This window comes from Lissotriton vulgaris, chromosome 6 (assembly GCF_964263255.1).
Source record: "Lissotriton vulgaris chromosome 6, aLisVul1.2, whole genome shotgun sequence".
Taxonomy (NCBI): Eukaryota; Metazoa; Chordata; class Amphibia; order Caudata; family Salamandridae; genus Lissotriton; species Lissotriton vulgaris.
Genome location: NC_141694.1, coordinates 441805985 through 441824727, shown reverse-complemented (window position 1 = coordinate 441824727; position 18743 = coordinate 441805985).

The following is an 18743-nucleotide window of genomic DNA, read 5'->3' as shown; positions in this document are numbered from 1 at the left end:
ATGGCTCCCAATGGAAATGCATTCCAACTTCAGAGCTGCCTGTCTCACACATAAAGCTCTACACACCGGTAATCAAGACTACCTGGCTCCCAAATTCAAAAAGGCAGGACAAACGAAGAACCTCAGGAGCACCAACACTCTTCTTCTCATTCCACCGAAAACTCGCAAACAAAAAAACCTGTTTCGCTTCTTCTCAGGAAATGTGCCCAAAGTTCCGAACTCCATACCGGTCCACATCAGGACTAATCCCTCCTTTGTGAACTTCGAAAATCAAATCAAAGACCTCTTCCTCAACCAATCTCATCTGAAGGGAGAGATACCACACAATGTGACAGAGCCCCTCCACCAAAGGAATCCTGCCCAGCGCAGAACTTAGACACTTCTATAAGATGGCTGTCCATCGTCTGTTTTTTTGTTTGACTCGCTTTAAGTCTTGGTTTTTCCTCTCCACAACCAACTTTCCCTAGGGATGGTATGGAGATGAAAACCGCAATGCAACACCCAAACTTCCCATTGTAAGACCTAGAGCTAAACGTGGGGCCGCTGGTCAGAATGTAATTTGCCAACTGCGTATGTCTCTATAAAGACTCGCAAACCTTTGATAACAGTTCGAGCGTCAGCCGAGCTGTGGGGCCATACCCTTAGGAATATAGATCATGAATCCACTGCCACCAAGATATAATTGTAATCCCTGACTGATTGTAAGGGGCCACAATCGTCCAAATAGACACACAGGAGTGGTTTGTCCGATATTATTAATGTTGCCTGCGCTGGATGTGCTTCGGTGGAACCCTTCATCTGCTGACAGATGTTTTATTTAAGGACAACATTTTTTGTCTGTTTAGTTAATCCTGGCCACCAATAGTGTAAAGAAACTGTTGTGTGCAGAACCTAGACCCTCGTGTACAGCTAGCATTAAACCTAATCCGCGATCCATGTTTGGTATTGCTCTATCCCCTACTCCTAAAATTAGAGCATACAGAATATTTTTTGCATCTAACTTGAAAGAGTACTTGAGTGAAAAGCCTTTCGGTAAGGCTGTGCTGCTTATGCATGAAGCAATGACATCTACCATTATCTGTCCGTCTATTCTCATATGGCGCTGTATTGTTATTTACTACCTATGGCAGGCTGAGCAGATCCGTCAGTGTAAATGATAAATTCATGCTGATCGAGTGGCATTTTTTCATTTAGGAGAGGATATTCTTGTTCATATTGCAGGAATACTTGTCTTTTGAGTGTAGAGTCAAATTTGTAATCTACATCTGTTGCAGTAAGAGAATTAGCCCATTGTATCAATCTTGGATGTAGAGCTTTCACATATGGAATGATTGCCTTTGTAACAGCCTCTACGGCTTGTACTGGAGTTGCAACAATTATTAATTTCCCTTGAACCAGTGCTCTTTCTCTCCCTACAGTGGTCTGCATTGCTGTCAGAATATTTTCTGTAAAAGCAAAACGCATTTCAGTGTTTGTGTAAAAGTGTGATTTGAATGCTATGGGTACTGTTTCACCTTTATTGAAGGTTAGGTAAGTGTACCCTGATTGACCCGTTATAAAATGGATCACCAAATTTTTGGTGTTGACACGTGTGTGTAAGTGTTAGGACGCTACCATGTCAGCTTGTAGGGAAGGAAGGATATCTGTGTGTTCCTGTGTCCAAAGCCTAACTGAAAAAACAGGACTTAATATGTCGTAGAAAGGTTTCACTTTTTCTGCGTAGTCAAAAATGCATGTTATGACAAAATGTAGGAATCCAATATGGATTGTAAGTTTTTCAATGATTTAGGTGGTTGGAGCAGGCAGTGCACACTTCTCAAAAAATTAGCTGCCAGGCTTTTCCCTTAACTTGAAAGCTGATATCCCAAAAATAGGACATTGAAGGTGGGCTATTTTCAATATTTTAAAATTAAGTTTGTAGCCCTTAGAGGCGAACCCTAAAATTATGTTGCCCACCCTGATCAAGGGATCCTTTAAATCATCGTCCGTCATATAAATATTGTCTACATGCCTCTTCATCCAAATTCTGCAGTAACTCTGTTACTCTAGCAGAGAACAACCCAGGGAAATTCCTACATCCTTGGGTAAGTCAACAAAATTGACTCTGAGAACCGAGCGGTGAGAATGCTGTTAAATATCTGCTTTCAGGCACTATATTTTGGCAGAAAAATCCATTTGAGATATCTAATGTTGTTTTGTATTTTTTTCCCACAATGTCATCTATTAATGCAGAACTATGTGCATTCTATACTGCAAATGTTTTAGTGCATATTTTCAAATGTCTGTAGTCTAAAACTAGATGGTATGAATTATCAGGTTTCATGACTGGAAACAAACGATTATTCATTGAAGAGGTGCAACATTTAAATACACCCTGGTATTCAAGTTGATCTAAGATCCCCCTGACCTATTTTTTGCATCTTGTTGTATTGGGTACTGTCTCTGTGGAGTTGGAGTAGATTTTACTGGGATTTCATGGTGAGGAGACAGCATCCCACCCAGCATGGTTGCAATATAATGCTGGAGCAAGTGCTACCGCCCACTCCTGTTTTAAGTATATTGGAACGAGGTCGGAAAAAGCCGGTAAAATTACAGTTTCTCCGTTTGGGCTTTTCATAACAACTTCGGGCAGCTAATCTTCAGCAGCCAAAGGATGTCATAGCCATGAGTCATGTTCTCCCAAGAGAGACATTTAATTTTTCTGGGTTTGTCCCCTCCATTTAGAGTTTCATTTCATGTAACCTATGTGGGATACATACCCTTGTATCAGGTGTCTCCACCATGATACAAGGGTACGTTTATTCAATTCCGCTGTTATCAGACATTCCATCAGGTTCTGGCGAGCTATTGTTACTTCTGTTGCGCTATCTAGCATCGTCAGAGCCCATTCTCAATTCAGAAGTTGAGTCTTCGGAATTCTGGGCATTCTAACTTTAAGACCTGCTCCCTTCTTCTTTTTCAATTGAGGTTTTGATTTTGGTTTCTCTTCTTTTTTGGAAGTATAGTCTGAGGCACATTGCTTGTCTGTGGACTTTGTACTTGTAATGCTATCATGATTCCTACGGTTGTGCCTCCTTTCGGAGGGCTCCTGTTGAGGAGATCCGCCCTTGGATTGTGATTATTCTCTCCATTCTTTTGTTTTTTATTATCCCATTTCTTCTTTGAAGAATCAGATCCTTGCTTGGTGTTCTCTTTTTCAGAACCCCCCATGAGTTGAGGTTTTGTTGCTCTAGCTCCCAAACTATCTCTACCTAATTCAGCATAGGTGTCTTTGATAATTTTAGTTAATTCACATTCCTGCTGGAAAGAAGTGAATTGCCACTGCTGTTGCCTTCCCTTTTATGTTTGATAATATAATAGCTGATACCTGGGCAAAATGTCCTAACAATTTCATCCCTACATTCAGAGCAGGTTCTGCTCCATACTAATTCTGTATTTGTCTTAATACAGCTGGTATTACTGCTATTGAAACAATACCATGAGTTATGGTAAATATGACAGCAAAAACTGTACTCCAAGAGTTACAATCCACTATCCGGGGAGCTCTACCCGTTGGCTAGCAGATTGTTAGAATTGCGCGGTTTTTTTGAGGGCTTGTGTGTGGAAACACTGCCACTGTGTTATTTTTTTAGCTATCCAGAATGGCATTTGCTCACTTCTAGTAGGCATTTCACAAATAACTTTATGCTGCATTTGTGGTGTTATTTTAGTTGTAGATTCCTGAATTTGTCCTGAAGTGTGAATGTTCTCATCATGAACTGAGTCAGGGTTCTGAAAAGTTGTAATATTTCTTTCTGAAGTGGATGTTAGTCTGCTTCTGGCATTGTGTCAATGTCTGGATGTGGCATGTAGGCCGCTAGGACTGGCCAAGTTGCTTTATCTCTTCTGAGCGGACCGAATCTCACTTTTTCTCTTTTGTGTGTGAGTGCATGTTTAAACCAGTTTATGTGCTCCTGGTAGGTGAGCGGAATTTCAATGTCCTGATACGGACAGTATTCAACGGGTGTTTCATCTTTTGTATAAGAATGAAATGTATGTGTTTGTGTAGCTGGTTGTGGGAATTTACCCAATGAATAGAATACCTCTGTTCTGTATGATTCATGTGCCTTAATCACGATTGTTACTTTCCCACTCCTAGCTCTGACTCCATAGTCTGCTAGCTTCCTCCCTTGCTTCAGCACGATGTGCTGGGGCGTTGGCGTCTTTGTCAGCCATTATTGAAAAAAGAAGTTTCAAGGAAACTGAGATAAAGTTTTATGCACAATAAGAACTATTTTTCTTTCAAGCTTGATAAAACTACAGCCAATACATAGGATATGCCTACTTAGCTGTGGCGGATAGATCCCTTCCCACTCTAGATGTCTCTAGAAAAATGTGAGTACGAGGTCTCTAAGAATAGCACAACTGAACTATTCAGAATTTGCCCATTAAATAAATACCAAACCAACGTTGGCGGCGCCATGTTGTGTAGTTTCTATAAACCTATATAAGATCTGCACATTTAGACAACATAGACTGTATGATTGGTGTTCAGACTAATTCTAGACACCCCTATTGGGTATGTTTGCATGTATACCAGCTAGCTCAAAGTTCCACTAGAAATCCCTCTTACCAAGGAGAGACTAGTTCTTGGCAACTATCGAACATGACGACTCTGTCCCATCAGGGATCATGGAAACAGTGCAATACTTTTTGCTCAGTCACTCGTGCTCCATTTGTTTCAGAGAAATATACAGAATAAATGGTGGGGACATTTTCAATAGGCATTTATTGAACCAGCGTCCTTCTAGTGTAAAATAGGTGTGCTGAAACAACCGTAAGATATATGATTATAAGCAGCAACAACATAAAAAGATGGTAGATTCCCACCATAGTGCTAAAACAATGGTTAGTTTAAATGGGATTTGGGAAACGGAACTTAAACCCACTACATAGCTTTTGCAGAACAGGATACACTCAAAAGTTGCATGTTATCTGTCCTTTTACAGTTTTTAATAATTTCCCTAGCTTTAGATCCGAGGAAATCGAAGATTTTGTTAGCGACATTAAGTCAATTATAAATGCAAGTTCTAAGCCCATAACTCTGCCTGCGGTATTCAGAGAGAGAGAGAGTCCAGAAGGCAGCTACTTGAAGCGCAGTCTGCAGCCCTCAGTAAACCACCCAACCTCACATCACAGCAGAAGACTTTAGATACCATATGACCCATGTGGAGTTAGGCTTAAAGGCGGAATCAGTTGTGACAGATACCATCATGTTGTAACGACAGTGTGCCAAGGTGAAGCAAGATATGGGCTGTGAAGTGTCCTGAAGGAAAATCAGAATATGGTAAGCGCGAGAAACCTTTACACAGCTGGTCCTAAAAATATATTCTCAAAAAGCATAACAAATAAGAGGATGGCAAGTAGAAATAAAGTAGCAAACTGGTGGCCATCTTGGTAATAATTGTTAAAATATTAAGAACAGCTCAATCTAGGAAAAACTATAGTCCAGAAATTGATAGACCCTTAACATCTGAAATCATAATAAAGAGATACATCAAGAAAGGTTGCAAGCTTAAGAGAGAGAGAGAGTAGAACTAGGAGAGCTCTACTCTAAAAGGTGAAGGATCAATGGGCTATGCCAGGTTAATGACTACTGAGGAAGAGGGAGGCTTATTCCCTTCATGATGTGACAGACAAGTCACTAACTACCTTTGAAAATGTTGCTATCACTGAGCATCACACTTTGATAATGCTGTAGGGCGCAACTTTATCAAAGAGCTCTAAAAGAACTTACTAGAAATGTAAGAGAGAAAGCAAGAGGATTAGAACACCAGCCCATCGTAACAAAGCTAAGCTGGACAGAATACTTATAGGCATGTCAGGTACCGGAAACACAGGCCTATTTGGCCAATTAAGCAATGAGTTCCAAAAGGACTTGCCATTACTTGGCTCCCCTGAGATTGCTCTCATGTGGATACACAGGCATCCAGGCATGTTGGAGGTCCTTTGGTATCAGCAGGAAACAGGTGAACAGAGGAAGAAGGCATTGGCACAACACTTGCTGGTGAGGAAACCATGCCTAGTTATGCTAGCAGGGAGCCACCAGGACAAGTGTGCAGACAGAATGTCTCATAAAAAGAAGAACCCATAAAAGGAGGAGAGGGGGAAATTGTGTCCACATTTGTGACCAGTTTTACTGAAAGGCTTGCTCTGTCCAAGGAGTGGGTACCAGCTAACAACTGAGAGATCCGATATTTCAGACAGGAGAGGCAATTGTGTGGAAGACCTGCAGGTCCAACCTCTATCCATTTGATACACAGAGATATCAGTCTGTGTTGCATGGGATAATCTATTCTACTCAAGAAGTCTTGTATTTTGCACATCTACCCTGAAAGGCCTTCTAGCGTTGAGACAGGTACACCTGTAAGGCCTTGGCAAGTCATGCCAGAAAGAGAATAGGTGAGTCTCTAGGAGTTTCCCAAAAGGGATTTTTGGCTGGGTCTGTCTCAGATTGGCAGTAGAGTGTCCCACAATTTAGCAGATAGAAAGCCAAAGGAACGGCCACCATAACTAGCCTTTTTGACCGTAGGGACAGTCACCAAAAAATAACATAACTATCTCTTAGGTGTGTGAAGGCAGAGTAGTCTTTGAATCAGAAGCGGGGCTTTTTCTTGAAGCTTTCAATGGGCCATACATACCACCTTGAGACGTAATCTCTTTTGTAATGGGAGCCAATGCAACACAGCCAATGTTGGGGCTGCTGAGCGGTGTTTGTGAAGCTTGAAGAGTAAGAGTGCTGCAGAATTCTGTGTGATTTTAAGGTGTTTTAGCACATATTGAGGACTTCCCAGGTATAGGGAGTTGCCATAGTCAAGCCGGTAATTAATTAATCCCCGTATAATTACCCATTTGGAAGAGGGTGGTAGCCACTGCGTCAATATTCTTAGTGTTGCCAATAGTCTGAAACAGAGAGATTTTTGGCTTTGGTTTCCATAGTGAGCCAGAACATTTCTCTCCAACAGGACATGCTGCTGCCAATCAGAATCTCTGTCTTTTGGCTATTAAGTTTGGGGCTTCTGTCTGATATCCATTTTGTTAATTCATAAAGGCAGACATTTAAGTCCCTGGATGTCTTTGATTGTCAGGGGTAAGCACGAGGATCAGTTGAGTATTGTCAACATATGATACAAAATCCAAGCCATGGCGCAGTACTATTATTGCCGGCTGGAGGACATAAACATTGAAGAGTTTGGCTTAAGGAGGAGTCCTGTGGAACTCCGCATTCAATTGAATAAGTGACTGAGAGACAGCGATCATCATGAACCTGAAATGTTCTGTTATTCAATAAAGCCTTGAGTCATTTAAGGGCTGATCTAAAAATGCCAGCATTTTCCAGTTTTTTTTTACCAGAATACTGTGAGAGACTGTATCTACTGCAGCACTAAGAATCTAGCATGATCATGGCCACTGTGCCACCTTGATCCACGATGTGAGGTTACGTGGTTTTTGACTTTGCTTCGTATCCAGCTGGCATTTTGTATTTAACCGCCATTTTGTGTTGCCTCACTCAGGCAGCACGGCGGACGTGGTGAACTCAATGTTTTTGCTTTTGCAGCTGCTACGTGTCCTTCCCGTTAAACAATAACTTCTGCCTATGTTTATGAAACCGATGTCAGGGTCTCCCGAGTTTCGTAAATCCATGTCTAGACTGATTAATCCATGTCTTACTCCACTGTTTGGGTTCCACCATTCTTCTCGACTTTATCTTGTTTGACTGGCCTTCGCTATTCTCTTCGTGTGTTCTCTTGTTACACAGACTGTCCTTTAAAGCATTCAACATGTTCTACCACCTGCAAAATTGAATTACGGGCACTAGTGTTGATTAACCTGAAGGAGAGCACACAGGATCTGAAAGGAGGGTGTGTTTTAGACATTCGATAACTTGTTTTCGAAACTATTCCTGTTCGTCAGTTTTGTATGTTTTGGGAGTTGGCATTGTAAACTTGTGTACTATAATAGTCTGTGCACCACGGAATGAAGTGGCAGTCTCCTGATAACATACCCGTTGGTGTACTTACAGGACCACTGTGCTTAACTGCAGCTAATAAATTAGTTTTTCTACGCCTAACAGAGTGTCACATGTCTCTGTCTGCCAAAGCAGGTGAACCCAGAGATCATAGGCGTGCCCTGCGCCGCCTGGCCCGTAAGGTCAGGTTCTCCGCTTGGCGGCCCAACGTGTGGGTGACTTCAGCGGTAATAGTTTTGCCCGAAGGTCGTGAGGAGCTTCGCAAGAAAATTCCGGAGGATTTCGCGAGCCACATGAGCGACCCCTGTATGTCGAAGTGGACCGAATGTCTTTTGAGGCGCGGCTACTCCTTCCTGAGGGCTGCTGACGACTTGCCCTGACTGTCGCCCTGCTTTGGCCTCCTGGTGATGATTAGTATCGTGAGACGTTAGACGGACATCTGTTGGCATGAGAAAACATTTAGTTAAGTATTCGTGGGTAGCGCCCACCCTATTGATTTTTGTTTTTTTGTTATTCGATTAGTGCACTAACCGAAGCCAAGGGGTAAGTACGTTTGTGCTGTGACTATATTGTCTAAAATCCCTTGACATTTGTAAGTAGTCCAGTTCTTTACGAAATGCCTGGATTTAATAAGTTTAGGAAATTCTGTTGTTTTGGTTGTATTAAGATTCCCGGCTAGAGGATTCTTGTCTGATTCGTCCGGTTGGAACTCCCAGTTATGAGCTCTATTCAAAACATGGTTTAGGTCCTATTACTTTTAATGAAACATGGATTCGGTATACTAAAAAGCATGGTGTTTTACGGTGGCCACAAAATGGCACCTTTGAGCCTGTTATATTAGACAATTTGGAAACAATTCTATTTAAGAGAAAAGCCCGGCCGGCAATGTTTGACTCTTTCCGCCTCTGGCGTAAAGAATCTAAACAGAAAGAAATTAAGCCAATGAAGAAAGACAAGAAAGAGCAGGATATGACGATTTTACAGGCTGCCCAACAATTTAAAGATGACAAGGCTAATCAGATGGTTGAGGTTTCGGAGAGACAGCATCGTATGGCAATAGACAGATGCTATCCCGTACTACCTACGTAAGGGTCCTGACGAAGATTCTTTTGTGTCCCACCTCTTGACGTTATCTCCACCTTATGTGTTAGGCGCTAATGCACCTCCATTACAACCTGTTGTTAATCTAGCTGTTCTGGTTCCTGCACAGTTGCCTTTTCCTGTGATTCCACCCCCACCCCCTTTGCCACCGACTTCTGTACCCCAATTTCCTGTGCCTCAGTTTCCTTTACTCTCTGTTGCTACTGGTTCTTATCCCGCTGTACAGAATACCTTGTCTCCTGTTTTATTGTCAGATTTCCCTACAGCTCGACATCGTTTAGTTGAAACTGTTTCTCGTCTTTTGTCACCTTTTCTTGGATCTCTTTTCTCCTGCTTCATATCGAAGACAATCTCGTAGTCAGATCCCAGATTTGGAAGAACGGACTAAGTTAGATTCTCTTGCTCATAATTGGATTACAAGTAGTATATAGTATAGTGTGCGTGATATTTTAGACACATTTCTGCAATGGAATGCGCCTACGCAGAGGTATGTCTTTAATATTATGTGCAACACTCTTATCAAAGGGTGGGAAGATGTGGATTTGGATTCACCTCCTCAGGGTTTATTCGAGATACGGGATCAATTTGATAAGGGACTTATTGTAGGTCCTGATGTAGAATCTGCTGTTAATAAGCTTGTTACTTTCCGATCTTCCTTCTTTTCTCAAACTTCTCTTGAGCCTGATCCTGTGGTTCATCGCAAAATGGCACAATATCCCATGCGGGAAGTTCCTTCAATATGGAGAGAGGCAGACCCAAACGCTAATCATTTTCAGCGCATATGGGTACATGATCCTTGGAAAAGATCTGAAGTGTTGGCATTTAAGCAGTCCTTGCCGGACCCTCGTAAGAATCCTGCTGGGTACTATAAAGAATTGACTCAGACTGTTAAAGCATGTATTATGAATTTGGTAGATATGATTTGCTTATGGGAAATGTAGTCCCACAAGCTCTATGGGCTAAAATTCGTAGACAAGATCATGATCAAGCTTTAGGTGGTAATTGGGCTGCTATTGCGGCCGCAGATACAGCACAAGTAGGTGGTGCGAAACCTGATGATCTGATCACGGAGTTGCCTGGTAGAATAATAGATCTCATGAAAACGATGATGCCTGCTGTACGCGTTAACTGGGATAAGTTGGCAGCGTGCAAACAAAAAGTCGATGAAAGTGTCTCTAATTTCTTTACTTGTTTTGAAGAGACTTTCATCGACCATAGTGGTCAAGATATGAGTACTGAAGGTGGACAGAGATTATTTGTAGATAAATTCATTTTTAATTTGCTTCCAGAACTATTGCATACATTGAAACAATCTGAGAGTGCATGGGCTGTTTCCTCAACTGCCCAGATACGGGCTACTGCTCAATATTATGAGAATAGGGATAAGAAAGACAAGGAGAAAGCGGAGAAGAAAACTAAAGAATTAAAAACGAAGGTTCTTCTGCAACAGGCTTATCCTCCTCGTTCTGCTCAGCCCCAATTTCAACATCCCCCACCGTTTCAGAAGCTGTTGCAAAAACCTGAGTCTCCAGCTCCGCGATATCCATTGGGTCCTAATCAATGTGCTTACTGTAAAGAGGAAGGCCATTTTAAGATTAGTTGCCCGATTCTGTTACAACGTTATGGCGGATCACAGCCACGGGGTCGTGGAGATTCTCGGTCAGTGTCCAGAGGTAGAGGGCATGGTGCGTCGTCTCAGGAACGACGCCCCTCTCCCTCTCAGGACTCTACGAATTATTTTGACCAGCAGAATTCCCAGTCTGCACAGTATTACAATGATGATTATTGCGCAGATGGTGAGAATGCTGATTTCCTCACTTGCTAGGACAGCCATAGACAGAGTAAGGGAGTCGTATAGGTTCCAGTGGATCAGGATGGACCTTATGTTAATGTTTTAACATTGGGTGTTACAGAACCATTTCTTTTGGATACTGGTGCAATGAGAAGTTCTATTATGCACTTTAAACTACCTGGGGCGCCTTTGTCTGGCTTAACAAATGTTTCGGTAGGATTCTCTGGCGCCCCAGTTAGCAACCCTGTAACTTGTCCTTTGCCTATTTCCATTGGTCCGTACGATTTAGAAGCTCCACTTCTTTTGACGACGGGTTGCTGAGAGAATTTATTGGGTTTGGATTTATTGAAACGTCTGCATGCTACATTGTATTGCTCACCATCTGGTGTACATCTTACTTTAGGTGCTAAATTGACTTCTCCGATGTACGTATCTAAAGACCAACTGCCGCTCGAACTACGTTCGCTCCCTGCTACGCTTTGGGCTATGGGCCCGAATGATGTTGGTTTGCTTCAAATTCCACCTTATGTGATTACTGTTACCACGCATTCCACAATACAAAATATCTAACGATGGTGAGAGAGCGCTGTTGGCTATTGTTCATGACCTGGTTGAGAAGGGTGTGGTCGAGGAGACCAGAGGATATGTTTGTAACAGTCCTGTTCTGCCTGTTCTAAAGTGTACTGATCCTTCTCAGCCACCTGTGTACTGTTTTGTGATAGACCTCCGGGAGGTCAACAAAATTGTTGTTCCTCAGTTTCCTGTTGTCCCAGATATCACTGCCTTGCTTACTATGATTCCTGCTCGGCAGCTTGGTTTTCGGTCATTGATCTCAAAAATGCTTTCTTTCGCATTCCCATTGCTGAGGGGAGTAGGGATCTCTTTGGTTTCTCTCTTGGAGGCCGAAGTTTTCGATTTAAGCGTGCACCTCAGGGCTATTGTGAGAGTCCCTCCATCTATAGTCAAGCCTTGAAGTCTCAGCTTGACACCTTTTCTTTGCCGTCTGGTGCTACTCTTATCAGAAAATGTGGATGATTTATTAGTGGCTGCTGATTCGGAAGATGTCTGTAAAAATGCGACTGTGTCCCTTCTGCGACATTTGTCTGATCTACATCACAAAGTGTCGCTTTCTAAGTTACAATATTGCTGACAAGAGGTTACCTACTTAGGTCATCTCTTGTTGAAGGAGGGAAGGCGATTGACCCCAGAACGTATTCAAGCAATTGCGCAAATGTCTGTACCATCCACACAAAGAGATGTGCGCGCTTTTTTAGGCATTACCTCTTATTGTAGACAATGGATTCCGAACTTCTCCCTACTAGCGAAACCTTTGTTGGCACTCACTCTGAAAGATACGCCCCAAACGTTTCCTTGGACTGATGAATTTCAAAAGAGTTTTTCTGATTTACGCAGTGCTTTGTTTTCGGCTCCTGTGTTGGGTACTCCAGATTACAGTAAACCCTTTACACTTTATGTTCATGAGAAGTAAGGTTGTGCATTATCAGTTCTGACACAGCAATTTGGAGGGAAACAAAGGCCATGTGCCTATTTTTCGGCAACGTTAGATCCAGTTGCTAAAGCATTACCTAGCTGCCTTAGAGCAACAGCGGCAACAGCGATTTCTATTCGTCAATCTGCTGGATTGGTGTTGGATCATACTCTTAATGTTATGGTGCCACATGCAGTAGATACTCTTTTGAATAGGGCGAAAACCCAGCACTTGAGGAGTGCTCATTTGTCAGGATATGAGTTGACGTTAGTAAGTCATATACATATCAGGAGAAGTAATGTTCTGAATCCAGCAACATTGTTGCCTATCTTAGATGAGAAAAATGTACAAGATCACTATTATTGTTTTCTTTGTACGAAAGAAGAAACTAAAGGTTGAGTCGATTTGAAAGATACACCACTTACGGATCCGGATGGGATCTTGTGGGTAGATGGGTCGTGCTTTAAGCTTCCTAATGGCGAGACGACAGCAGCTTACGCTGTTACAACTCTACATACGATAGTGGAAACTGCACGTATTTCACAGAATTCAGCGCAAGCTGCAGAGTTGATTGCATTGAAATGAGCATGTGTGTTGGCAAATGGGAAAACAGTTCCTGTTTACACAGATAGTCAATACGCGTTTGGCGTTGCCCACAGTTTCGGCCGTTTGTGGAGAGAGAGAGAGGATTCTTTACCTCCCACGGCACTAAAATACAGCATGGTCAGCTGGTGAGTGACCTTCTTGAATCACTTACCTTGCCCACTCAAATAGTGATTGTGAAGTGTAGTGCGCATCAAACGATTACTCATGACGTGGGTCGAGGAAATGCATTTGCGGATGAAATAGCGAAAGAAACGGCACGGAATGTTGAGGGTCGAATGTATGTTGCAGGACCAGCAAATTGGGTCCCAGAGGCTGGTATGTGTGAGGACACAGTAGAAAGGGTGAAAATGATTCAGAAAGAAGCAACTGAGAAAGAATTGAGTGATTGGAAAGAAAGTACGGGGATGTTGGATACGATGGGATGTTGGACGGAATTGTCAGAGCATCAGCGATGGTTGTTACCAAATGCGTATGTGTTACCTGTGGTGACTATGGCTCATGGACCAGCCAATATTAATGCAAGGGGTATATGTAAACTCCTAGCTCCAGTATGGCAAAATGAAAATATTCCTAAATGTGCAGAAAATGTAGTGAAGTATTGTATTGTTTGCTTGATGCACAATCCAGGAAAGGGAACTCCAACTCCAGCAGGTCACCTTGCTCCCCCTACGTATCCTTTTGCAGTACTACAAATAGACTACATCCAATGGAGCGTTTTATTAATCTTAAGTATGTCCTGCTGGTGGTTTGTGCCTTTTCCAGATGGATACCCCTACCCCCCTAAAGGACGATACCGCTTTGTCTACTGCCAAAGTCCTTCTAAAAGAGTTTTTCCCGAGGTTTGGTTTGCGCGCATTGTCTGGAGTGACAATGGGAGTGAATTTGTAGGTCAGATCATGCAAAAAGTATGTGTGAGTCTTGATATTTGACAGAAATTTTATGCGGCAAACCATCCTCAGTCAGCAGGTTTTGTGGAGTGTTATAATGGCACTCTCAAACTTAAGATAGCAAAGATTCAGACTAGTACAGGCCTTTCCTGGCCTGATGCCTTGCCCTTGGCACTTCTCTCAACAAGAACGACTGTGCATTCTCGTTTGGGGCTTAGCCCATACAAGATTGTTTTTGGGCGCCCTGCTAATGTTTGGGGAGTCCCTCTCCCCAAAAAGTACTCAGACATAATGTATCCATTGTTGGTTGACTATTTGCACGACCTCACCACTAAATTGCGCGTTATTCGTCAACATGTCCAAAACGCTTTGCCGGAGGCCTCCTGAGATCCAGGACACTCCATACAACCCGGTGACTGAGTGTGTCTGAAAAACTTCCAGAGGAAGAAAAATCTGGAACCTCATTGGGGGCCGCCGAGACAAGTCCTACTCACCACCCGTACAGCAGTGAAGGTCGTCGGGAAACGAAACTGGATCCACGGCGTGCACTGTAAGCGGGTACCAATGCCTTTACCTTACGACCAGTGGGTCTGAGAAGGCGTTAGTGACAGTGAGTGTGAAAAGGTACCTAGATTCGTACCTTTCAGCAGTGCACGCCTGGATTGGGCTAGTTCCGAGAAAGAGGACGACGACTTTTTGCAGGAAGCTGTACCTCCACACCCACGATTAAACACATCGGATCCAGAGACTTTATTTAAAGACGAGAGGATTCCTGGCAAGACACGATACAACCTGAGAGAAAGGTTGCCTAAGAACAATTAAAGTTGTGCTTTATAATTCTTTCCTTGTGTTAAAAAGTGAAAGATTCCTTTTCCACTATCCATCAAGTTGCAGGGTCACGGTAGGAGTCTTAGGCTGTGACCTGAATTGTGACTAGGTCAACAGGACTTGCAGTGTCATAGGACGGCTAACAACCACAGCTAAGTGTTGAAGGAAGATTATCGTGAGCAGCGCCTTTAGAGTAATGGATAGCGCAGGAAAAGAGAATTATGTCAAAATTATGAAAATAAATCATTATAAGAAATTATTATTCAGTCGTTGTGCCGTATCATTATGTATTTCAGTATGTTTATGCAGTTTATTAGCATGTGTCGGGTGGATTGTACACAGTATGCAGCCAACACCTGTCCCTACTTCTACTTCTTTGATTCCCTCTACTACTATTTCCCCACATAAATGTTATGCACTCCCAGACCATGAGCAGATGAGAAGAGTGGAGTATTTTAACAATTCATTTATCCAACTCTTGCATCAACATCAATTGGTAGTGAATACTACTGATTGTTGGTGTGTGGGCTCATACCACATAATACAGAGAGAGGGATGCCGTATTGGGTTCTTCTATTTATGTACGAATGTTCTGCCTGGGCTTATCTGGCTATGTTTTCTAATGCATACCAGAACCTACTCCCATATTCTCCCGGTGGGTCCTATAATGGTGGAGTGGATTTCAGTCATAGCTCTTTGATCAAGGGAATAGTGACCATGGCAAAAATAGCTGATATTATCAAGATTCCCAAAGACGAAAAGAGAACATATGATGGATGGAACGTGACCCGGTATGTCACTAGTCTCACTGATAAGATTAAACAGAAGAAATTTGCACCAATTTGGGTTTTACCCCAGAGAGGTAATCTGTGTTTACAAATAAAAGGCCAGAATACCAAAGTTAAGCAAGAAAGGAGTAATTGTTCTCACATATACGTCTATACACCCTTGACTCCTTCACCGTTAGTTCCATCACAAGGCACATACTTTATCTGTCATGATAAAGCTTATACATGGCTTCCCACACATTTCTCGGGGGACATGTTATATAGCTTTCCTTCTCCCTCCGACATATACTGCTCCTGTAGATCACCATAGAAAGAGATTGGGTAGAGGGGTTATTGATGCGGAAGACACGGCCAGACAAGAAGAAGGGGATTTCCTGAAAGGAATTCTTCCTTTTTGGGGTCCAATGGCAAATATTAGAAACATCAGATGCCTGGTTTGTGTGGTCGATGCTACCATAAACATAACTTCTGGAGCATTGAATAATTTGACAGCTGAACTTCAGGCGGATCGCCTTATGACTTTGCAGAATCGAATGGTTCTAGACATTGTCTTGGCTGATAGAGGCGGAGTCTGTAAATTGATTGGGTGCAGTTGCTGCGTTTACGTTCCAGATAATGCCCCTACAGTATACCAAGCTATCTCTAAGCTACATGTCATCTCCAAGTCCATTCATCAGGACACTGGAGACTGGTCTGTGATGGGATGGTTTTGGGGACTACTGTCCACATGGGGATGGAAGGTGTTAACTTTCCTTGGGGCGATACTGGCAATCATCTTTTCCTGTTGTCTCAGTTTACAATGCGGTCCAGCTATTTGCGGATTTGTGCCACTGTGTGTGTTTCTAAGCCGGTAACACAGGAAACAGAGAACATCAGAATGATGTTGCAGCAACACCTCAATGACCTCATGACAATCGATATCGATTCAGACTAACATGAGTCTTTTGGGCTTTGCCGGAGTATGGCAAAAGGAGGGTCTGAGGTTACATGGTTTTTGACTTCGCTTCGTATCCAGCTGCCATTTTGTATTTAACCGCCATTTTGTGTTGCCTCCCTCAGGCAGCATGGCGGACGTGGTGAACACGATGTTTTTGCTTTTGCAGCTGCTACGTGTCCTTCCTGTTAAAGAATAACTTCTGCCTATGTTTATGAAACCGATGTCAGGGTCTCCTGACTTTCGTAAATCCATGTCTAGACTGATTAATCCATGTCTTACTCCACTGTTTGGGTCCCACCATTCTTCTCGACTTTATCTTGTTTAACTGGCCTTCGCTATTCTCTTCGTGTGTTCTCTTGTTACATAAACTGTCCTTTAAAGCATTCAACATGTTCTACCACCTGCAAAATTGAATTACGGGCACTAGTGTTGATTAACCTGAAGGGAGGAGAGCACACAGGATCTGAAAGGAGGGTGTGTTTTAGACTTTCGACAACTTGTTTTCGAAACTATTCCTATTGGTCAGTTTTGTATGTTTTGGGAGTTGGCATTGTAAACTTGTGTACTATAATAGTCTGTGCGCCACGGAATGAAGTGGCAGTCTCCTGATAACATACCCGTTGGTGTACTTACAGGACCACTGTGCTTAGCTGCAGCTAATAAATCTGCTTTTCTACGCCTAACAGAGTGTCACGTGTCTCTGTCTGCCAAAGCAGGTGAACCCGGAGATCTTAGGCGTGCCCTGCGCCGCCTGGCCCGTAAGGTCAGGTTCTCCAGATGGACCGGAGCACTGCAATATCCACTAACAATGTGACCTCAGTACTGTTTCCTGGCCTAAATGCAATCTGAGTAGGATGAAGGATAAAAATATTTTCCCAAAAATTAGCGAGGTTTTTATTGGTGTATTTCTCAAAATTTTGCTGACTATTTGAATCAGTGAGCTTGGTCTCGATAGAGACGATACTACTGAGAAAGGATTATGAGAATGCTGTAGAGGCAGAGTTCCCAAAGAACTTTAAAAGATCTGCAAATGATTTCAACCTTGCTCATCCCACCATGTTTACATATCTCACTGTTGATAGGTTGACCATCTAGAAAAGGACGCAACATTCATTCCTTAGTTTAGCTAGACTCTTAATATCAAGGGTGCCCGCTAGAACTCCAGTGCGCGTAGGTAAGATTCAATGAAGAGTTTAAAATACAGCTTTACCAACCCCAGGCTTTCACATTCAACAACCACCAGTGACAGTCAGATCAATATACCTGGTCCAGAAAAATGTGGTCATAATAAGAGAGACATTCTGCTCAAGATGAGTAGACTTCTACTGCTGGAAATCTAGGTAATGGAGTAAAGGTGGAAAAGTTGTCTAGCGAGAGGATGCCAATAGATCGATAAGGGATGCAAGTTGCTTAGCATGAGTAAATGAAAATGAGCAGAAAAAGTTGATGTCAGTTCCTGCCTCATCAAAGCTAGTTTCTTATAGGGAAGCATTAACGGCCTTAGGGTGGTGTTCACTGACATCCAAGAAGTAATCACACATGAGGGTGGTTCAAGAGGAGTTTTCAAACTGGAGAAGTAACTCCAGGTCATGAAGAATAGAGTGCTAGATCCAGATGGTAAGGCAAAAGTATTAGGCACTGATTTTTAAAAGACATTTCTGTAATTGACAATTTATTGATTGTGAAACAAAAGTGAAAATATTAATACAATGACACCATAACTATGCAGCACCTTCTGGACATTACAGATATCTCTCCCCCCCACCATCTGAATCAAAACACAGGTGTTCTGATCGCCAATGACAGTGAGAAATCCCTCACACCTACTCTCTTGGACAATCATTTTCTCACCCCCATTGCCCCGTCTTGTGTCCCAAGCAGCACTTTATCAGGTGCAGCTCCCTCCATTCTCCACACTGCCTAGTATGAACCCTCAAGTCCCAGCCCTCCCAAATCTTCTCACATGTTTTCTCACATCCTCTAACATCCTCTGCCCTTGTATATCTCTCTTCATATCATTTTACAGTGTTCTATCCCAGTTTCCCAGTCTCTAAGTAGTGTAGGCTTCTCACAGCCCAATATCTGGGTAACATCTTGCTTCGCTCTCATAAACTCAATGTTTACTGGATTCTTCTGGCATCTTGTGAGGTCTGAGAGTTCCCATATACCCATCACCTGGAAGGCACACAGATAGAGCCAGCAGTGGTACATAGGCTTGTACATAGATAAAGAAGGATCCTTCACAACCACTATAACTTATAGCAGCAAAATAATGCAAGTTACTGGACAAAGCTCTAGTCAAAGCAT